The sequence below is a fragment of the Rhea pennata genome, chromosome 1 (assembly GCF_028389875.1).
Source record: "Rhea pennata isolate bPtePen1 chromosome 1, bPtePen1.pri, whole genome shotgun sequence".
NCBI lineage: Eukaryota > Metazoa > Chordata > Aves > Rheiformes > Rheidae > Rhea > Rhea pennata.
This window is the reverse complement of record NC_084663.1, coordinates 194685497-194709388: the sequence shown is the minus strand read 5'-3', so window position 1 is coordinate 194709388 and position 23892 is coordinate 194685497. Positions and strand designations below refer to the sequence as shown.

Here is a 23892-nt window from a genome sequence, read left to right as displayed (position 1 = left end):
TATTGAGGGATATGTAGGCAATGGAAATCTTCACTGATGTTACTGGTGACATGGGTGACTGGTGCACATGGGTTATTCAAAATTTGTACAGAAGCCACAGGATTCTTTATTAATAATAATTAAAAAAAAAACACCCAAAAACTTCTCCAACTAATTAATCCTGATTGGGTTAAAGCAATGTAAAGCAGAAATAGTTTTAAAATTCATCTTCATGAAAACAAGTTTTTATTAGAACCATAAAATCATATGCTAACAGCATACCTGGTTTATGAGCCACTTCAGTTGTCTTATTGAAAGAAAAAATGAACTTAACCTCAAGTACTTCTGAATTTCTGACATTTGTTTGATCTTTGTGAATTGTGAAGCTCCTCTGCATTCAGTGAGGCTCATGATGTTGTAGATCCATGTAAAACTTCTTTAGCCTAACAGACTTACAGGCAGAAATATGGATAACTGAAAGGACCCGACAGAAATAAAGAAAAACTAGGGTTCATCTGACCTTTAAAAACAGTAGTAATAAGGGAAAAAACCTTGACAAATGAGGATGAACTTGAACCATGCAGTTAGAGATTAGCACACCCTAATATTATTTCAAGAATAGCTTTCTAGCTAGGATGTAAAAAGAAAAGTTAACTACTCAAATATTTCACCTGTTAAATGCTTTCATTCCTCTTCCTTCCTCCCGACCCTCCTCCTCCTTATTACTTTGCATAGCAATCCCCTTAATTGAGACACAGAGCTCCACTCCAGTGAGGCACTAACCATTTTGTTCTGTTGAGATACAGTCTTATAAATGGTGGTTCTTTACTGATTAATAAGTATGATGTCTAAGTCTGTCTAAAAGCAGTGATTGTTTTTTTTTTTTTTTTTTGAAATTTTCAAACAGAAAAAGGAACAACTGCATTTTTCAGATATCTTCCAGTGTGTCTCCTACTGATTTGGTCTCAATGTCCACTGTTACTAAAACTGTAGAATAAATGTAGTGAGGGAATTTCCAGAGATTTGTCAAGGAAGAAATGTTTTAGAAGGCACTTACAGAGAAAGAGGAAGAGTAATGAAAAGGGTTTTCTTCTAAAGAAAACATGCTTATTCTTCTGATCTGTTCTCTTGCATACTCATGTTGATGATAAATCCAGTTGTAAGGTTTGTGTAGATAACTTTTGTGCCTGCTAGGGTGAAGGGTGTCTCCTATTTTCCAAACATTGCTGAAGTCTGCATGCTTTTCTTCTCTTGTTTCCAGACTGTGGGAGAGTTAGCCATGGAGTGATATGAGCAGTAACTTTTAGCCAAAACCAGATGTGCAAATGTCTTGCTCCTGGATGGAGAACAGCTGCTTTCTTGATGCAGCCTGTAACCATCCGCATGATCCTGATTCCATGGAGTTGAAACAGGCTGTCTTCTAGAATAGTGTTATGTTAAGATACCATTTAGTAAGACCCTGTTGCTGCCTTTTTCTGCTGCATTTCTTCATACATTTTATTTATTTTTCATTTTTACGTATTATAAAAGTACCAAGAAACCCTTTCTTCTGAGTGAGTGATTTATGACCCTTTTACGGAAGAGGGTGTTCCAAAAGCCCCTTGTCCCACTACAGAATTACCAAAGATTGCAAGTGGGATCTAACGGGTAATCGGCACGTGGTCCTGGCCTTCAAGGCCTCCGGCGTTGTGTTCCCCAGATGACTGCTGCAGTGCTACAGTAGTGTGCGAGATACTAGTATCATGCTTTTGAGATCGAATGTATGCAGGAAAGTAACAAGACAAATCAGTATTATGGGTTTAAAATGCTTCCTTTTTTGGGGTATTGATAAGAGTTACTGTTTTTAGTTTGAGCTACAGATTGAGCTACAGTAGTAAGCTTTGGATCTCTGTATCTGAAACCATGTTTTAAAAGCCCTTCTCCAAACTGAGAAAGTAGACCTTCAAATAAGTAAAGTCTTTTTCACTATTTTGATGAAGAACGCGTACTTGGATATTTTTAATCCTCAGTCTGTCTAAAAGTTGTCTTGCATTGAATTCTGTATTTTTTTTTCTCCTGTGGATTTCTGAAGTAATCCTCTTCATGCTAGACAGTTTGTTCATTAATTTGCTTGCATGTTGTATCCTTTTTAGGAGTCTTGTTTAGAAAGTTTCAAAACATTATTTTTAAACAAAACTTGGACAGCTATGTATTTTTAACCAGAGATAAGTGTTATGCTTTCTGCTTTTCTGTAATCTTATCCTGTGGAAACTGTCTAGCACTTCCTGTAGTTTAGTCAGTGACTATGAATCAAATGGGGCACTTAGGAGAGGAGTCAGAGAAATAGTAGGTAACAAGTGAGAATTTTTTGATTATGACTTTTGTGAGATTCTTTTCCTCATGATGATTTTATGGAAAGAAGGAATCTGTTTTAGAAGGAATGTGTATATTCACAATTATATCAAAAATTGACATTGCTTGAGTGTTAATGATGAACTGAGATTTTATTTTCATGGAATCACAGAATGGTTGAGGTTGAAAGGGACCTCTGGAGATCATTTAGTTCAACCCCCTCTGTTCAAGCAGGGTCACCTAGAGCACATTGCACAGGATTGTGTCTGGGGTGTCGCGGGGTGTTGAGTATCTCCAGAGAAGAAGATTCTGCAACCTGTTCCAGTGCTCTGTCATGCTGCATGCATCTGCAATATATTTTTCATTATCATTGTGCATCATAAATATAGAAATGTGGTGGGACAGTTCAGTGTTTCTCTTTTCATTATTTCTGTGTTCTCTGGCCTATCCATGGTCTTTATTTATTATTTTACTTTCCCCTAGAAAAAACAAACAAGAAAAACTCCCAAAGATATAAAGCTGTTTGATATTGGCCGTGTCTTGATGCCTTTCTTTAACCATGTAAGGATTTGGATTAATCCCAGGAATATAAGTCAGAGTGGTTAATCTCATTTCGCCACCAAAACTGTGCAAGATTCTCGTGCATGCTGCAATTTGTGGCTTTTCCCCATCCCATGTACAGGTCATATATATTACTGATCTGAGTAAGTGTCTCTTTTGGAGTTTCTTTATTGCAGTGATCCTGTACATCTAGGATAGCTATTGTATAGTGCAGCACTATAGCTGTTTTCATGTAATTCTTGGAGGTGATAAACTGAGAAATTTGTAAGTTAACTCTGCTGCCGAGACTAATGTAACAAACAAATACATCCTCAGCATCCTGATAGCGTGCTACTAAGGGTCTGAGTTCTTTATCAGGCTTCTGTCATCTTGTATTAGGTTAATGTTCTGTGATACCTTTTTCGTAGTATTTTTGATATAGACTAATTGTTCTAAAGTAGACTTGCTGTTTCTAGAGTCACAGGTATGATTGGAGAAATCAGAGCTTTGATTCAAATCACTTATGTTAATAGGATCATGTCTGACATAATTTTAGTCAGCATTGTAAAGCTGCATTTGGCAGATGCCTTCTTCCTTGCACAGTGCACCTATCCTGGTTTTAGGAAGGGCAGCCTGCTGAGTGTGAGTGACCTAATGTACCTGAGCCTCTTAAAATATAACTTAACAGTTCCTTATGCAAGCATTTAAGTGAGAAAGCCCTTGGTCAACTGGTAAAGCTTGGTAGCAGGCTCATTTGAGGGCAAGGTGATATTTGGGATTGGCGACCACTGCACCAGGGGCTTTCTGGAATTGGGGTGGGGGTGCTGTAACATTAGAGTTGTGCTCTTTTGATGGAGGATAAAGGAAATTTAGGGAGCGTGGTGACAGCTGATAAGGTGGTGTTTAGGACCCTGATCTTTTCCTTTGAGAAGTCTGTGTGTGGTGACTTTAAAGAGTTCTTCTAGATGCTTTGACTTTGTTTTAAAATTGTTTAATAAATGTGTCCTTGCAATAGCAGAGAACTTTTTTAACCCCTTTTTGTAAATTTGTATTAACCAAAGCAGGCTCCAAATCGCTTCCTGTCAAGGAATATATAGCTGCAGCCTTTTAAAATATGGCTGTGCCTTTGGTCTGACGAGATCAAACAACTTGTATTCTGGAGATCATCTTTGTGCAAATATTTGCAGAAAGGACTGTTGTATTTAAACCTACCACAAGGACTTTGTTTATAGAACTATATATATATATGTATATATATATATATGACTATTCATTTCTACTAATAATTACTCTCTTGATTACAGCTCTTTGCTGTAGTACATGTAACGTTTTTATGGATACTTGTCTCAATACTTTTTTCTCAGAGATTCTTTTCACTTTTCTAGTGGGTTTACTTTGTGGTGTTTAGTAATACTTGATCTGTTGTGAAGTATCACAGTAGGACTCAAACCTGGTATTTTATTATGCTGTACCGTAGGCCATTATTCTGTTTTCCCCTCCCCGTGGTTTTTACGTGGATGAGTGCTACCTTATCTGTGGATTTTTTTTTAGTTAAAAGCAGAGAAAAGCAGCTTTTTGCTTGTGTTCAAAAATGATAATTAAGCTCTAACACAGTATTAATTTCTAGGTAAAAACAGTTTATAATATGTGTACAAATTCTTGCATGTTTTTAGATTTTTTTCTCTTAACTGGCCACTGATCCTGTTTTTTTTTTTTTTTTTTTTAATGCATTTCTTTAGTTTGTTGTTCTATTATTGAGGATATTGAGGAGCTAGGTTTAAAATTGTGCATTGATGATTTTGTCTTTCTGTTTGCAGATAAGGCCACCTGAGTTTGCTGGCAAGTTATAGATCAGCTGTCTTCTCACACTTGTGAACAGGAAAGATATTCTCTTTTCGCCCCTTTTTTATGGTAAGTTGTTCAAGGGAGCTTTTACTCTTTTTGAACATACCTTGTCGTTTAGCTCACGTTTATGAATCTGTCAGGAATAACTGTGAAAATTGTGGTCAGTCCTTAAACTGAAGACTAAATGATGAAGTTTGGAAACTGTCCAGAGGGTTTTGAGTTAAGATTTGGAAGGAGAATTCTATTTCTCTGAAGTTGAAGATTTGTTGTTTTAGGCTCTGAAACCGATGTCAAAATCTCTGCTAGACTAGGAGACCAGTATCCATTGAAACACTAATCTTATTGTGCAGAAAACAGAAATAAATTTGTTTTACTCCTGGATGTTCATAATATACTGGATTTAAAAACTGCATCTGTTAATTACTTTTGCCCTGTGTAATCGGTACTTTGCTGACATCTCTTCTTAGGGAGAGATTTAAACTAAATCTGCTGAGGTTAAATGTTTGATTGTTTGCTTCAAATCTCTTATCAGTTATACTTTTTACATTCACTGATATTAAATCAGTGATCGGGAAGAAGCTTTGTGTGGGAAACCAGAGATTTCTAGACGGGGGGAATAACAGTTAGTGTTGGTAGGAGAATGAGAACAGCTATGTAGTGCTTCCGTCATCGTGTGACAAAGAATGTGCATCGCCCTAGACGGTGTTAATGCGAGGCTACTGCCAAAGTTCAGACAATTTAGTGAAGCATTAGTAAAGTGGGTTGCTTGTTTTTTTCCTCTTCAGAGGAGAAGCCTTGTAAGCAGGGGAGAACCTGGAGAGCAGGTTTGCTATTCTTGCTTCTGAGAGGATGAGAAGGTTAGAAGTGACATTAGCTACTTGTGGGAGGGACCACTTTTCTCCTGCATTGCACTACGGTGCCTTCACTGACAGTAACAACAGCCAGCCGTACTTTCAAGCTCTCCAAAATAAGCAAAGTGTGCAGTACTTCAGGATACTGTTGTCTTTCTCTGTGTTTGAGAGCTGACCCTGGCTATGAGCCTTTTGTCGTGCTCTGTCCCCCCAGCTGTATTAGAAATTCACATCTGCTTATTTTGATTTTGAATTCTGATTGTACACTTGATGCTATCTAGTGCAGATCTAGTTGCAAATCAATATATTCCCCGAAAGAAGCTGCAGCTTAAATTAGGGAAAACTCCAAAGAAAGACGCTCTGAAACTCTTCTATAGTGTATGTATGTACAATATCAAATAACTTTTTTTGTGGGCGTGCTGAAAGAAACTTTATTTTGAGGGATGAAAGCATGAGGAAGCAATCTGGCATGTGAAAAGTCATGTAGGCAACAACTTTGAGGAGAAAAGGGTAGAAGAAAATCCATTTACTCTCTTGCTTGCTCTTTAATTATATAGTGTGTGTGTGTGTGCGTACGTGTGTGTATAGTTAAATCATAAGATAACTTGATTATAGTCAGATAGCCAGGCTTGAAGTTCATTAGTGAAATAAACACGCTGAGCAGATTAAAGTTCCCTAGGGGAATATATGCCTTAGGGTATAAGACCCATGTCTTCTGTGACAACCCTGGGAGCAGCTGAGTCTGGGTGCACTTATGGCCCTCATGAGGTTACTGGGGATCCTCTACCTGTCCTTGTTCCTCTGTTGCTTGCCAATGCCTAGTGTTTGTTGTGATTAACCCTTGATCATGTAGCACTATATTTACTAGCTTTCATCCCTGGTGGGATTGATTGCAAGCAACGATGTACTGAAATACTTTGTTTTGACAAACATCTCAAAAATATAATCTTGGAGAATGAGCTTTGTTGTAGTATTTCCTTCAAAGAGGTGCTTTAGATGGAAAGGAACAAAAGAACATTAAAAATGAATTGTAGTGGACATAGTAAATTGTAACTTTTAGTTGAACATTTGTCATACATGAATGATCAGTATTCTAATCTGTCACACAATTTGCAAACTACCTAGTCAATAAAATGACAAACCTATATTCGAATTAATTGCTATATTCTACAGAAAATAATCTGATTTTAATTTATGCTTTGAAACATATCACTTATAGTTCATAATTAAACATTTTAATGACTTATTTTTTTTGTTTTGCATGTATATTAAGGCATTTTCATTTTAAATCACGCCATTGTCTTTGTCACTTTGGATTATAATTCTGCCTTGTCTTTTTTTGTTTCTCTGGATATCTTAGTGTGTGTTGGTATATATGAATATAAAATTACTAATTCTTTACTATACCATCTTATGTATGTCACGTGCACTCACTACTTTTTCTAAACCATAGCTACTGTAACCGTACAACACTAGACAGCAAATGTTTACCTCAAAGAATGTTACAGAGCCTGTAGTCAGGAAAAATATCAGATGTAGGGCTTGGAAAAGCACCCTGGTGTTTACCAGCCTGAAATGTCAATGTACTAGACTGGCTGAAAAGCTCCTTTGTCATTGCACATAAGCAGTTTGAAGGAATACCTGTAGAGTCACGTTCACATACTCAGTTAAAACTAAATTTGTGGTTGCTGTGTGGATAAAAATGTTCCAATCTTTAAAAATACTTCTGTCATGAAAGCAAATAAAGCAATACTTCTGTCATGAAAGCAAATTAGATATCTTTAGTCGTAATTATGCCAGATTTATTTGTAGATTTTGTTTTTCTGTGTTATGTGACTGTTTAATCATATAACCTGTATCCTTAATGGTTGACAGATCCATGGAACGATTCATTAACTTGCATCCTTGATTTAAAACGAACTTCTCCTTCAAATTTTCTTCTGAGGACTAAGGTTTAGATCTTTCTAGAAGGGGAGAGCAGCTTTTCAAAATTAGACTAAATGTGAAAGAAAGATGAGGCAGGAGAGAGAAACAGGCTTCTACAGAATGGTGGGAGGTTTTTGGACTGTCTAGCCATCCAAAAGCTGAAGAACACTGATTTCATGGGAGTGGGTGGAAGAAGCAGCACAGGGTATCCCAAACAGTGTTCTTTTTTTAAAAAATAAAATAAGCCATATGAGAGAGAGAATATCCCAGAATCCTTGCATTTTATGAGTAGTAAAGTCAAAATGCGGTGGAGCTGTTTTGAGAGAGACGGACTCAAAATTTGATAGAGAAGCCTGGTGTCTGATTCTTGTGTTATTTGAGAGGTGCATGCGTTTTCCTTGAGTGTCCTTTGTTTCCTGTCTGATTTCCATATTAGAAGAGACCGAATATTTGGGTTCAACTGTTGGCTATATTGGATAAGAACTGTATTCAGTCTGCGTTTAATTTTGATGCTAGGGGTTGAGTGACTTTATAATTTTAAATTGCAGCCTGGTGAAATGGAATTGATGTTAGTACACAGAGAGGAGTAATTTAGTAAATCTGGCATCTGTGCAGTGAGAGATTTAGTGTGTCCATCCTTTTCAAAACAGCAATGGAAATGCAGACAGAAATAGTCTTTATTATGACTGTCTGAAGCTATATGGGCAATTCAATGCTACTTTGATACTGCAATTAAACAGTCATTGACCTCTTACGTGGACTTTTTCTGAGATTGTGATTAGCATAGTAGTAATTTCCCTACTGAATTATGCAGTTAGTGTGTAGGAATCCGTTTGAAGATGAGGTTTAAGTCTTGGTTTCCTGCAATGATTAACTAAATCAGTCTCTAAATTTAACTGATGGAGTTAAATTGCTTTTTGAACTGCATGTGGATTAGTCTCTAATGGCTTGATTTTTTTTTGCATACATGCAGCATGTAGTCTCTGTAGATTACATTGACGGACTATTCTAAAGTGTAATTTAAAGCAATGTAAGTATTGATTGATTTGTTACATAATTTTGAGGTAATCCTAGATAACTTTATTTAAATAACGTTCCCTGAGAATCAGGGTCAGTGCCTGCATGCCTAATGTTAACTTAGCAGTCCATAAAAACTCTGCTTGCTCGTGCGCAAGCGTTGCTCAGTTTGATGGGATTCTCGAGTAGGCTCCTAGGCAGGGCGCCAGCAAAGCGCAGCGTTGCCTCGTGGAGCCTCGTCACAGCTGTGGCTGCTGCGGTCGTCTTCCTGCGCTGCAGCCAGCGGCTTGGAGCCGCTGTCCTGAAATCTCCTCCTCCTGGCTCATGGGGCCTCTTCCAGTCAATGGGATTTAGGCTAATCGAGCATTTCCCATGGGAAAATCAGGTTACTCTGCAGTGTAACAGCACTCTTGGGATGGAGGCACTCTCTAGACTTCGAGGCTGAGAAGTCAGGAATGTGTTGGTTGAAGGGGAGGAGGAGGACCTGACTCTGCTGATGAGGGGAGTCCTGGCTTCTGCCCTCCGTTCCTAGGACTGTTCATGCGTTTTTTTCTTCCCCCCCCCCTTTTTTTTTTCTTTTTTTTTTTCTTAAACTGTTTGAAGGAGAGCGGAAGGCTGAAATTCTCTAATGGGACTGGGAGACATGATGTGTGTAATACATGTTTTACCCATTTGTGAAGGTGGAAATACACTGCTGTTACAAGCAGTGACTAAAAGTGGCTGTTCAGATGTTTGAAATGTGGGCAAGATGAGAGAATAGTTTGGGGGAAGCGAGCAAAGATGCATGATACAGTTAAAAAGTGGTGGTGGTTGTCCATGACACGATATACAAAAAGAAGAAAAGGGTAGGGAAGGTGCCAATTAGCACGTTGCACTATTTTTGAGAAATTTTTGTTTTAAAAGGCATGCATTTCACTTTTAAGGGGAAGCTATTTCTGCACCTTTAATTACAAATTTTCTTTTAGGGGATTTATATAGTGTCCCAAGCCATAAAGATGAGATTGAGTACTGTTTGCATCCAATGGAGACTTTCTGTTTAGGTCAATTGAGTAAAGGAAAGCTGGGATATATCATGTCAGATATGATTGAGCAGAGATTAAATATTTCTGTGCTGTGAGAAGAAAACTGTAAGGTGATACGAAGCTTAGAGTTACAGAAAGGTTAGTATTTTCCATTAATTGCTTTTTTTGGCAAGCCTTATATTGCTATTTAAGTGTTAGTTATGTTTATTAAAAATTAATACAGTATAAAATATTAACGTATAATTTATAAAAGTTTATCTCACTGCTTGCAGTATTGAGTACTGAAGACATACCTAATTTTCAGGTGTTTTGTACTGTAATGCCTAAATCTGCATCAGCTCCGAAGTACAGAGCAATAAAACTTCTGTTGTTGCAAATCAAATTGAAATGATTGAACATCTTAAATGAGAGCATTTTCTGTAAAATGAAGAAGTGGGTAACTATCATGGGAAGACTGTTTTGAAGCACAAGTTTATAGCAAGCACACATCAGAATTCACTGTCTTCCTTTGTTTTTATTTCTTACAAAGAGTGGTGGTTTAAGAAAAACAAAAATGTCCTAGACATCAACATTGTAGGATTTGATTTCTTTATTTTTTTTTCAGTGTATCAGCATGTTTGGCTTCAGAATAATCTACTTGCTGGTGTTAAGAATGAACACTTGTTAATAGGAAAATTCCTGTTTAAAACAATTAAATGTCAGATCAGTATCAAAAATATTTTGGTCTAATATGGAAAATATTTTGAAGTAAATTCATGGCAAACTGGAATTAACCACAGTGGATCTGGAGCATGGAAAGATAATCAGACAGTTTTCTTGGGGATCACTGTTTGAAATTAATTTTAAACTGCTTTTTTTAATTAAGTTCTCAAGAGCTTGCGGTGATTTTTAAGATCTAGATGGTTGCTCTTTTCTTTTTAACTTCAGGAGCAATGTGTAAAATTAAAACGTGTTTCATTGAAATTCATTGCAGTCAGATGAATGCAATGCAATATTCTTGTGGATAAAACATTAACTTGTAAAACTTCCTCTTCTTTTTTTCCTGTGCAGTTTGTGTTGTATTTATAGGATTAAGCAGATACTGTTAAACTCTGTTGATGTGGTTGTGGTTGCAAAGCTGCTTTATGTAGCAGCTTCAGCTATACATTAAAACACTTTAAAAATAGATATTAATGAGTCCTTTAAAAAAAAGGATTAATTTAACGTTGAAAAGCTTCCCAGGCAACTGCTTGAACTGAAGTCTGCCAGTACTCAGCTGGATTCATATGCCCTGACTTTGGAGAGAGGCTGCATAAGAACGTGGTATTTGAACAAGGTATTTTAGCCTAGATGGTTTAAAGGGAGTTTGAAGTAGGTAGGGGAGGAGATAGAAAAGAGAAAGAAAGGAACAACTACCTATGTAATAATTTAGAGTCAGTCTGTGATTAGTAAACATTTCTAATAAAAATTAGTCATATACGATGCACTGAACAAGGTTTTGAACCAACTGGACCTTGCAGGCAAACTTTGGAGTACAAAAATACTAAAAAAAAAAAAAAAAAAAAAAAAAAAAAAAAAAGAGAGAGAGAGAGAGAACAGGAGAAAGGGAAGATAGGGAGAATCATTAGTTACACCTTTGCCTTCAGATAATATCTGGGGCACCAGACAGCAACTTTGAAGCAGTAGTGAGACATGACATTGCCAACGGTGAGGCGTGCAGAGCAGGGTCCAAGTTGGTAAACTGCCGGCAGAGCGAAGAAGCTGTAGGGCACAGCAGCAGCCTCTCTTGTATCGGACACCGGAGGAGGAGCACGCAGAAAGAAGGCAGTAGTTGTACAAGGGAAGGAGAAGAGAAAGTGCTGTCAGCAGTGCTTCTGTAAAGGAGGAAAGATTGGACTACTACTTTAAAACACGTATGTTCAGGTGTTAGTGTAAAGCTGGTTGGCTTCTTACTTCTCAGGTGTTCAGTAACTGAATTTAGATAGATGGGCATTTCCGTCTGAAAGTACAGAATATGAAAGATGCGATCAGTTCAACATTTAATAGATCCATACGCTATTTTATGATGTTTAAAGATAAAATAATGTGAAACAAGTTATGCTTAGAAATAAATGTAAAATGTTCTGCTCTCTATAAATTGTAAGGATTAAGACTTGAGAAATGTATCTCAAAGCATATAGGAAGTGGGTTCCCTTGCATTTTTTGGTGTGGCTTATCACTGATTTGGTCTCTTTCATTTGAAAAGGAAAGAAAAAGACCTTCTTGGGATGTGATGCTGCCTTTCATCTTGTCAGTGACATGTTTTTGAGGAGCAGAACACTGCAATTTCTGCTATTTCTCTCTTCCTCTTCTTTGAGTACAGTATATTTCTAAAAATAATTTTTAATACTTTATGCTGTTTTAATTAACTAAAATTAATCTTAAATGTTTGTATATGCTGCTTTTTCCTTTTGAAAGGAAACTACAAAACCTAATGTATACCAACTTAGCATTCACCAAAAGTATCAATTTTATAAAAAAGGATGGAAATAATGCAATCAGAAATCACTTAGGTGGCTAACAAGGCAAATATAATTTGTAATGCATGCATGAGAAGTGCCATGTAATATAGTGCTTGAAACATGACAGATTTCTTTGAGCCTGAGTAATACATATATATGAAATTTCTTTGTTTTGTTTTATGAGCTTGCTAGGCCTTTTCTGAGTTTACCGGGGCTTCCTGGTGATTTTGGGGAGGATGACAAAGAAAACTGCCATGACCATGAACTGCTTTTAGCATAGTTTTGTGTTCTTATCAATAAAATGGGCTAGACCTAAAGCCTCTTTTTGTGACTGATGCTCTTTCTTGTGGAAAGCAGCTGTTAATGTCCCAGGCCAGTGTGTCTTTCAAATCTGGTTGCCTCATTTTAAGTAATTTCTTTTGCTTAGCTAACTGGTCACCCACACAACTAAAGGTTATGTCTGGCTATTTGAATGCCTCTAGTTTGTTTCAACGTGAAGCGAGAGGTTAGCTTGAATCACCATTATTCTTCCTTTGCATTGAAGCAGATTGAATGCTTTTGCTGTCACTTACATGGTCTCAGTTATAAGGTCAGCAATTCCGTAATAAGCTTTGAATTCTGTCCTCAGGATTATATTTCTGCTTATTTACAACTTCAGTCCTGAAAGTACTTCAGCCAGGGCCAATAGCTATAATAGCAGAAATGCTGAAACAGGGAATAGGGAAAAGAGTCCATTTAATTGCATCAGGAAGTGGTTGACTTACAGCTGAGTTAAAAAGTGCAACTTTGTGGAGCCAGTCCTAAGGCGATAGCTGGGTTTTGCTTCCAAGAAGGAAACATAACTCATATTGTGGTGGAAGCATTTGTTGCTAGGTATTGGTGTGATCTAGGTCCAATTTCTGGTCCTTCCACAGGCTTTGTGAGCCTTTAAGTATGATTACAAGAGTTCTGTGCCTCTCGACTATAAAATTAAGATGTTACTTTCCTTTGTCAAGTTCAGCGGGTAAATTTGATGCCTAGGTGTACAGGTATTGTAGTAACTCAGGTGCTCTCCAGCCCTACTCTAATAGGTGTTCTGACGCTGTTTTGCAGTTGTAACCCTGTTAGGCTTAGGCAAGCCACTGCAGCTTCAGTGTTTTCACTGGCCGTGTTGCCAAGGTCAGTGCCAGCCAGTGGAGAAGATGATATCTTAGCTATATATTCTTTCCCAAGTATTTACTTGCTGAGTGCACTAAAGGAAAAGAGCAAATAGATGAAGCTGCAACTCTTGTGCGTAGAGCAGAGCGTCTTTATTCCCTCCCTCCCTGTGGGGCCTTGATCTATGCGTTTTGGAGGAAGCCATGATGCAGAGGTAGTTTGTGACAGGTTTTCAGCCTTTGAAAAGACTGGGTTTTCAACCAGTGTTTGTCCCTATCCTCTACTTTGTCCCCAAAATACCAAAACAAACTAAAACCCTACTTTCTGGACTTTTATATGCTGAATTAAAACATACTAAGGCCTTTTAGGGTGCATTGCACTATTACCTTAGTTTGGCTCGAGTGTATGTTTCTGATGTAAATCTCCTAATTGTCAAGTATGTGAACTGTCTTCTGTTTCGATGAATTTAAAACCAAGTGGTGCTTGGCCAGCATAGCTGATGGTGTTCGGCCTCTAATAGACATTCAGTTCATGAGGCCAGACTGGAGCTAGTTTGGAATAAGTTCTTCTCTCATCTTCCAAAAAATGTGCGTAATAGTGATACAGAATCATCAGCACCAGCTATTTTGCTCTACAAGTCTGTCTGCTCTCATTGTACTACAGAATTTGCTAATGTAGTTTTAGCCTTAATTACTGTTTTGCTAATTCCTTTTGAAGCTTGAGAACATCCCTGGTGGTCCAGAAGTGGAAAACCACTGATGGATGGTGATGTTTTCTTTCTTGTGGAGTCCATCTAATTAGTTCAGTTCTGCTTTTATTCGATTTTCTACTGTTCTCTTTTCCTTCTAACTTACCTGCACTTGGCATTGACTTAAAGAGCAGAATTATAGAGATAGCTGTAAATCAATATGAATCTTCCAACTCCTCAGTATTAGGTTCTGAAATGTCATACTCTAAAAAGTGATGTTTACATTTTCAAAACTGATTTTTTTTAAAGAAGAGAAGACTTTACCCATGTATCTAAAAATGTTCTGCAAAGTATGTTTAAATTCAGTTATTTGAAATACCAGAAGAAAGTTGACTTTTAAAAATTTTCAGTGTTATCATTGGTAAGCTATGCATCTCCAATAATCTCAGCCAAGATTTGATGATCTTAGCTAGAAAATGTTGCTTAAGCCTCTTTTTAGTGATTGATTATATAGAGTGGAAATTTTTTTTCTTCTCTTTTTTTCCTTGAAGCTGGTTTCTGGAACGCTTCTCCCCTGCCAGCTCTATGGAGAGCTGTTGATACAGTGCCAGATTTCCTGGAACAAAGCTTTTCGGGCTTCAAGTTTTGAAAAGGGATTTTTAGAGAAGACTAACTGCTGTATTCAGTCCGAGACTTACTGTGGTTTTATAGAAGCTTATTTGTCTCATAATGGGAGTTACTGTCTGTGTAATGATGAAGTCTCTTAAATGCTGCAAGTAAGGCACTGTAAGACAACACTATGCTATCAAAACATGTTACTTTTACTAATGCTTGACATTCAGTCTAAGTTTTATTTTCAAAAACTTCTGACACAAGGATTGTACATTGGGCAAAACTTTGACATCTGAATTTGAGATGCTAGTAAAAGGGGGAATCTATGACAAAACAAACCGGAAATACCAGGGGAAAGTAATGTTTTATATTTGGTGAGATGTGGCTGCTTTCAGTCTTATGTGCTTCATATATTAATAAAATAATAAACAATACTTCAAATGTTTTCAAAGTTTTTTTTGTTTTTTATTGCAGTTTTATTTCTTGTGGTTTTCTTTTCCTGCTGAAAGATATGAATGAGTATCTGTGCTTGTAACTTAAGTTAGTGAAGGAGGTCAAAGCTAGTGGGGTGAGGCTGCCGCAGCTCTGTGTCCCCAGATCCAACCAGTAGCAAGGCTGAGAATGTTTTCCCAGTAGGTACCCCCCACGCACAAATACAACATACATATACACTGCTGGCCACACAGATCAATATGGATGGACACTCAGCACTTGCACAAACACCACCAATAGCCTCATCCTCTTCACCTCTCTGGCTGATCGGGAGGAAGGTCCATTAGTGGGACATACGTATATATGTACAATATTGATCCATCCAGCAGTTGGGCTTAAACACTCAGTTCAACCAGTAGCTGACCTGGCATCCGTAGTCTCTCTCATTGCTGACACCTGGACCTATAAGCCCTTGATGCCTGCAGCCCTGTTTCTGTATAGGTGCCCCAGCAGCTGGCCTTGGATGTGGATGTGCGTCCATGCCATAGCTGGTCCTGGATCCTCACTCTTCAAGGTCCCTCACCTTTAGAGGCATATATGCGCTAGCGCGTCTTAGTAGAGGCCCAGACCCCCTGGTCTCCCTAGCCCTTGACTGGACTGCCTGGTCTCTCTGGTAACCAGCTCCCCTGGGGTCTCACCTTGAGTGACACACGCACACGTGCCTCATTCCCAAGTCACCTCACCTGCCTGCTGGCTAGTCTGGCTTGATGTTTGCTTGTGATCACAGCAACTGGAGCAAGTAAGGGTGTGCAAGGGAGCCTGATACCACAGATACATGAGCCTGTGGTCTGACTCTAGTTGCTGACCCTTAGACCTCCATGCATACGCACCTGCGTGCAGAAAATAGTGTCCCTCACCTAGGAACATAGTTAGAAAGGAATTTAATAAGGAGATGGGGCAGACTGTGCTGGTCAGGCACAGGTCCTTTTTATGCCTCTAGTTTCCTGTGTTTGTTCCTCCCCAGATCACTTAGATCCTTACCTTTCTCTGCATTTGGTTCCTTTCCTACACATCCCATGGCAACTCTTGTGCGATCGCTACAGACTGCTCCCCAGCATCCCGCACACCTAGGCGGTACCTCTGCCTCTGTGCATGGTGCCTTGGAGTGTTGCTTCATTGATTCATTGTACTGGTTGTTGCACCTTGGCCCAGGGGGTGATACTCACCTAGGACACTCTTGAGAGGCCACCAGACAGAGCACCTGTTGCTTTGAGTGGGTGATTCGGGTTCCCCATGTGCCTCTGCACTTGCAGGGATGAGCCCTTGCTGGGCTGTGCGCTCTCCTGGGCTGAGCTGGGCTGGGAGCAGTGGGGGCAGGTGCTGTTCGGGTTCCCCCACATGCTGGTGTCTCGCTCTGCTCCTTTGTGCTTGTGGACGTGGGTTTCTGCCATGTAACTGAACAACATAACTTTGAAAAATGTCTCGAGTACTGATGAGGTGAGGAAAGGAACCTTATCCAATTTGACTTCTGTTGGGCCCTGTGTGGTGTTTGCTCATAATTTAATTCTAGGGGCGCATGGAGCTTGTGTACTTCTGATAACTGATGTTCTGCCATGTCATCTGTAACTATAGCCATTTTAATTGAGTTGATGTAATTTCCATCTTGAATGATTTGATATGCGGACATTTTTGAGAGAAGTTTGTCTCTATTCTCTGCTGCTTGGATACTGACTTGGCCTAGTTTAGCTTCCTTTTTTTCCGAATTTCTTAATAGATATAGACTTCACAGAATTGTACTGAAACTGCTTACAAACTGGAAATGGGCTTGAGTCATAAAGACCATTAGTAGACTTTTTAGTATTCAGCTTATTTCACCAGTTCTGCTGTGCAGAACTATTAAAAAGTATCTGCTGTGCAGAACTGGTTGCAGGTTGTTTTGTGAGTTTTGCAAGCACTTTATCATGCTACCTACAAGTTATGTTAAATTGGGAAATAATTAAAGTTTACGCTACACTTATTTTGTGTAATAAAAATACAGAATGACTGCATAATTAGTTTGCTGCAAAAAATGACTACTTTTAGCTGTACTTTAAATGTAAATTTATTTTTTATTATTTATTAAATTTAAAAAATATAAATGTAAAGCTCTACATTCTTAGAATGAGAATGCAAAAATAAATAGTCCTACTGGTTACTTCAGTATCTTCAACTGTGTGTGTAAGGATATTTTAAATATTTTGAAAAACTGATTTAGATGGTTATCAGGTCACCTCTTTTCTTCTGCTACTTTTAGCTAGTTTCTGCCAAATTTGTAGGTGAGAAGAGGAGAGGCCAAATTGGGAAGAGGAGGAGAGAGGATTGAAAATTCACAAACACAGGCTTTTTTTACCAGAGAAAGCCAACCACCTGAAAGAGGAAGTATTAATGTTGCAGGAATTTCATTTTGTATGCAACCATTAAACATGTTAAAATTTTAAATTTCTGTTTTTTGTGTGTGTGTGTGAAGATGAATGGTTTCTGTGATTATCTTGAAGATGGTAGCCAGATGTAAGAGAGTGGGGGTGGCCTGATGGAGAGCAGGTGCAGCATTAGTGCTTTAGTTACCAAACATGGCAAATACATATAGGAAAGATCTATTAAAAAGTATCCTGACTCCAGGATACTTTGCTGACTCAAGTACCAGGCCTTGGTCGCGTGGCACCTCGTGGGCTGCTGCAGGACGTTAGTCACCAGAAGATGGACTTCACGGGAACAGATGGCATGCTTGGCTCAGGCTGACAGTAGTCGGGAAGCTTTGTGATGGTTCATTTAGACTCAGCTGTTAATACTTGGGTCCAAACAGAAAATATTTTGTTCATTTTCTCCTTAAAATGCAGGCAAAATATCTGTGTGTTTTCCCATGTGGGCTAACTCCATCTTTTGGCTTTCTAAAATATAAGGAAAATAAAATTTTGACATAAGCTTCATAAACCGGAGACTCAGGGAGATCCTGTGTTCAGTGCTGTAATTCATTGGGGATGGGGGAAGCTTCAACTTGAAGCATTTCAGGGGTGTCGATTTATTTTGGCTTCAGTTAAATCTTTACAGGCTGTCTGTGTGCTGGGGACGTGTGCCAGGGAGTTTATGCCTCTGTCACAAAGAACCTAGCTGTTCAGACAGGCATTAAAGTTGCTTGACTGCAAGGTATTTTATGGATAGTGATGTACTGTGGTAGCCCAACCAAGGCTAATCTGACAAAGTATCATTACAGTTGTTTCCCAGTGGGAAAGTCTGTCCTGGTGAGAAGAATGAGGACACTTGAACTGAGAGTCCAGGAGGCACATTAGGAGTTTGGGGAGACAAAGATTAATGTTGGGTTGTCGTGAAAGAAAATGTTTTTCTTTAAGGATTTGACTTAGACTATTGCTCTCTTCAGTCATTCCTGAAGGTTTTATATATATATATATATAAAAAATATATTTATGCATGCACATGCACATATACGTGAGTATGTATATGTGTGTATATATAATATAGGATTTTTGTTGTTGTTGTTATGGAGAACTATAAGAAAACGCTTACCATGACGCTTTGGATATTAGAGTAATTGCTGAAAGAAATAAAGAGTTCAAGAACACAGCATTTTTTCTTTTTTTTTTTAAATAGTGTTCTGAAGGATTTTAACTGAATAAATATTAGATGACAAAAGAAACAGGGAACACTGCGCTCTGCCGCAAAATTGATATTATTGGACACAAAGGGGATCCTTCATCACTTGCTCACTTTTCCCTCAATTCAAGGTTAATTGGAGTTCCAAGAAACAAATTACTGAATTTGCTTCTGTTTTAGCTTAAGGGTCATTCGAGGATTTGAACTGCGTGTTCTTACTGCAGGCTGGATCCTGAAGGCCTTAACAATTGGCAGTTGTCACATGGGCTGTGACCCAGACAGATATTTCAAGCACTTTAAATCCAGTAAGGCTCTGTTAAATGGGATCAATGTAAGTCAGCAAGGAGTAACTGCAATTTACATTTTTTAAAAATAATTAGGGATTTTAGTTTCTGATAAACTTATTGTTTGTGAAGGAGGAAAACTGTTGTAAATACATTCTAAATAGTCTCTAAAAGCTACTGTCTATGTTACTGTAGTTTAAACATTAAGAAAAGGTATTTATAGTTGCGGACTTCTAATATTCTCTGTCACAGAAGTTGTATCATCAAATTGTCTAGTGTAGCATAAAACATGCATTATACAGTAAGGATGTTACTTATTTTCTTGTATTACATTGCATTGCAAATTATTGCATTTCTGTAATGTAGATAAAAAGTTAACTTTTCATAATTTGAACTAAACTACTAGAAGAATATACATGAGAGTGCTTGCTTTGAATCTGTTTTGGATGCTTAAGATGTCTATTATAACAGTCTCTTAAATTGGAAAAAGATAAGCCACTCTGTATGCGCTCTTAATTTTAATCATCAGATTAATGAGCTGGGAATTTGTGTGTTTGTAATGATGCTTTTGGGACTGTAGTCTTGTCGGGGCCTGGGATAGGCAGGTGGTGCCTGGACTCTATCTGAACAAGAAAGGAACTTCCTCTAGGTGGAAAATATCCCGGTATGGTTGACTGCTAATTAAATAATAGTATTAGTTTCTCTCTCTCTCTTTTTCTTTTTTCTTTTTTTTTCCCTTGGTCCATTTTTAAATGTGCTGCCCTATTGTGCTAAGAGCAACAGCATATGCTAGAGAGGTACTGGGTAAGTGGGAATCATCAGTGTGAGTAAACTGCAAGATGTCTGAACCATACCTTACTTAAAGGCTAGATCCATCTTAGTTGTTTCATGGGAATACTTCTCCTGGTTGCTGGGGCAAGAAGGACAGGGTATAGTCACTTCTCCAAAAATCTAGGCTGCTGTGTTTGACAGTGGAGTGTGAACTGTGTGGCTGTATCTGCAGTTTACTCCAGTGTGATGAGATCCAAGCCCTGATGACCTGAAAACAATTTTGACCTGTTAGTGACTATTTCTGACCTAATTAGCTTGGCTTTATAATTAGCTCTCCTGTGCTTTATGATTTTAGGTTTTCTGACCTCTTCCAGCTTATACCCGTCACTGAATGTTACCCCTCTAGAATTAACAGAATACCGTATAAAGGTTAAAATAAAATCAGATTTTACAAGATGCTATTTTTTAAATCAGTGTTCTTTTCAGTACTTCTGAATTTTCATGTACGTAATCATTGATTAGTCAAAGTTAGAAGAGAACTGAATAACTTTAATTCAGCAGCAGTATGGTTCACCCATGTAAAGATGATACAAAAGGGGGTAGATTATCAATCTAAGTCTTTTTTCCTGTGTTGTAGGGCAAAGCACTTGTGCTGCTTAACGCAGTCTGCAGCTCCTTCTCCTTATTCTGGCTGGGTGCTCCCTTTGAAGACATGGTATTTTTGAAGGGTCAATGTTATTTGAGATGTCGACTGTATGTGATAATAGGGAATTTATCTTTGCATTTATTTCCTTCAACTCTGTGCTTAAAACCCCCCAAAAGCTGTCACTATTTTTTTTGCAGAGGCACAAAGAAGGTATTTTGAGCTACTATACAAAACTGCTAGGATAGAATTCGAACACCCTCCAAGAAATGCATAGTGTGTATCTTGTCAGTGAAGACAAACAGAAATAAAACCAAAGGAAAACAAATGGTGGCTCAGTTCAGTTCTGTTTGTGTGAGTGAAGAAACAATAATAAATTCTTGGAATATAATAAAGATTTTGAGAAAGGTCATAGGAAAGAGAACGGTTTCTAGCACAGTGTAAGTACTTGCTTGTTGAAACACTCCATTTTTAAGATAGCAAAAACTAAACAAGGGCTGTTATGTTACTTGAGAAAACATTTTTTCTTTCTCTTGTGTTCTCATAACATTTATACTTTATTTGATGCTAGCATAGTACTGTTAGGTTGGTATAGTAGAACTGATCGCGGCCTTAAAGGGCGCCTGCGCTGTAATGCGTGAGGGCAGTCTGGCGGATGGAGCGCTCCCGCTCGCCCGTGCCGCCGTCCCCTCTCGCAGCGGGCCGAGCGGCCGTCGCGGAAGGGCCAGGCTAGCGCGGGAGCGCTTAGCTCGCCCCCCTTCGTGCGGGAGAGAGCTGCCGCGCGCGCCGCCGTCGTGGGTGCCTCTCCGTAGCGGCAGGGGAAGAAGAGAAGAGAAATCTCGTCCTGTGTAGAGCAATTAACAAGTTTAGTGGTGGTCGATCTGCGTTTGAGCCCGTGCAGGCACGGTTTGACTTTTTTTCCCCCTCTAGCATACTACGGTGAAGTGACGGGCAGCCCGTCGCCCTTCAGCACTTGGTCGCGTAACATATTGTTCTGTTAGATCAGGTTTGAACTTACCTGTTTATTTAGGCTCCGCATCTATAGCATTTTTCTGGAGGTTTTCGGTGCACGCTCTTGGTGTCCTGTGTCACAGGTTTATTTTTTGCCCTGATTTTACCAGCAAGAAATATGCCAAGTGTAGAAGCCACATATCTTAATTGGTTTGATTTCTTTAGTACCTTCAAGAATTTTTTTCTTTTGAGAGAAGGAATTTGACTTAATGAATAAGAGGTCCATCAGAGACAGGACAGCTTATGATCTAGTCGTGTGTGAAGGTGTCCTGGATCATCTGTTTTCTGATGCAGGATGAGAAGAAAGGGGTGGGTGGAACGGGTCCTGGCAGAGTGGTTGCGTTCAGTGCAGCAAGCTAGTGTGCAATTTGTGAAGCTATATTAAATTTCAGGTAAGCATTTTTTGTTTCCTCGGAATAGACATTTTAGTAACGTTGAATGTAACAAGAAAGATTAAAATGCGTGCACAAAGGACAGATTGTAGTATTTTAAAAAGTTTTAACAACTGCCTTCAGTGGGACTACAGGATGTTTCTTCAGTTGTTTTTTTTTTCTTTTTTTGAACAGACTGTTAGGCATAGGAATCTGACATTAGATTCAGGGAGGCCACTAGAAAATCAGAGATTTAAAGCCCTAAACTGCTATTGTAGGTGAGAACGTGAATCAGAAGGAGGTGACATAGCTAAACAAATACCTCTGATAGCTTTCAGAAGAAAGATAAGCATGCAAGAAAAGGAAAGGTTCAAACTAGCTGAGGGATATTTACAGGTTTTCTGGGGAAAGTTGATCCCTGCAGAAAAGAAAAGAATGATGAAATTAAGGTCTCTGAAATGGTTGCTGTATTAAATTTGTAAAAATAACTGTACTTCAACTTGAAGAAATAATGTGTTTATATTTTTCTGTATTTTCACAGGCATAATAAAGCATCTTTAGAAAGATTTAAGAATAATCCCAAGTAATTTATCAGCAAAGTATTTTGTGTGGGAGTCAGAGTGACAAAATTGCATATATAAATACATAAATTGTAAAAATCATTAATGTGGACAATGAGAAAACTTAAAACAGAAATAGTGATTTTCCATAAATATGTTCTAGTGGAGTCTGAGAAGAACTGCAATGGTGGTTGCATTTCTGCAGTTCTTTTGCATGTAGTGCATTTGTGCAGAAACGGAGGTAAACAGTGCGCTAGCCCCAGTTTGCACTAGTGACTGTATGGTTCCTTACTTAACAGAGAGCAAGAAATAACTTCTTCCTTTAGTAGTGGTGAAGTAATTTAATTGAAGGAGATTTGTATTACCCTTTTTCTGGAGGATTAATCTTTATCATAATCTTTGTGTGCACTTCATAATACATGATTTTTATCTCCTTGGAAACTGCTGGGGGAAACATTTTGTGATGGAGAAAAGTTGGTATTAGGATTATAGTTCTGGAATATTCAGTTTCTATTGGGAAGGAAATCCAAACTTAAAGCAATATCATCCCTCTCAACCTTGTTCATTGAGGCATGTTTAGTTACTGGGGAACTGTAAACACAAGCAATGAAGTGGAAGTTGATGAGCCTTTTGATGCTGTTACAAAATGGGAATGATTTAAGTGTCTTTTTGAACCACAGTCAACAGGTAATGCAAAAATGAAGTTTTAGAACAAAGGCAGAAAAAATACTATCCAACACACAAGAGAGAAAATAAGGCAGATTTCTAACTTGTCTTTGAAGTTGTTGCTAGTGTTTTGAAACCTCTTTTGTCTCATAACTTTTACTTTCATGGAAGGAAAAACTGTCTAATAAAGTTCAGGTTAAATCATCCTTAGGGCTTTTGTTTTCTGCATAAGTGAATGCCATCTTTTTGCACGCCTTTAGAATTAATGTTAGTATGAAATCATCATGGGAACTAAGTTTATTTAACTAATTACATAAAGTGTTCAGCACTGTGGAGACCCATTTACTCTTCTCTCCCCAGACTTTTTAATAAGAGGATATTTCTGAATTAATGTGTTCACTTTTATTAATGGTTTTATGAAGCTTTTGTGTTGTTGACCTACAGTGTTAGTAGGAGTAGCTACTAACTTAAATTTGTTATTAAACTTTTTATGGGGTTTTTGGAGATGCAGAGGGTTGGCTAGGGAGACATGAGCCCATAAGACATACTTATGTTGCAGAGAAAACCTCAGCCACCACCCCCTCCACTGTTCTTTTTTCTCTTGTGCATTACTTAATGTCTTGATTTCCTTCATAATATCACTGTACCGTAAAATCTACACGGAAAAGCTCAAGTGAAACAAAACCCCAGCCAAATTAAAAAAAAAAAGTCTTAAGTTTACAAACTTTCAGAAATAGTTTATCGCAATAGAATTTAACATAAGATTCTATTAAAGAAACAAAATTGCTTTAGGATATCAGTGCCAGTTTCACGAAGACTAATAGTCAGATTGATATGACATGAAACGAAGTTCAGAAATGGTGGGATGAATGCTAAGGAAAAAAAAGTTTTCATTCCAGCCTAGATTGTCATACCTTTTCTTTTCAGGCAGATTTGTTACTCAGTAGGAAGATCTGTGGAAATGCTGTCAATAAAGGGTTGGTTAGATACTAATATTTACCTATTCTTTTGAGACAAGCATTTTTTAGGCATTTCTCTGGATAAGTACTGTCTTGTTGAAAGATGTGGCTTGCTGGGG

General features: G+C 38.2%; 1 protein-coding gene across 3 annotated transcripts in view; it reads left to right on the top strand.

Moving 5' to 3' along the window:
• WASF3 (WASP family member 3) overlaps positions 1–23892 on the top strand; it is a 70386-nt gene that overhangs the window by 15446 nt on the left and 31048 nt on the right. For all 3 annotated transcript variants that reach the window (XM_062577089.1, XM_062577098.1, XM_062577080.1), the window contains exon 2: positions 4668–4761. The gene's annotated coding sequence lies outside the window, so the exon portion shown is untranslated. The remainder of the gene's footprint in view (positions 1–4667; positions 4762–23892) is intronic.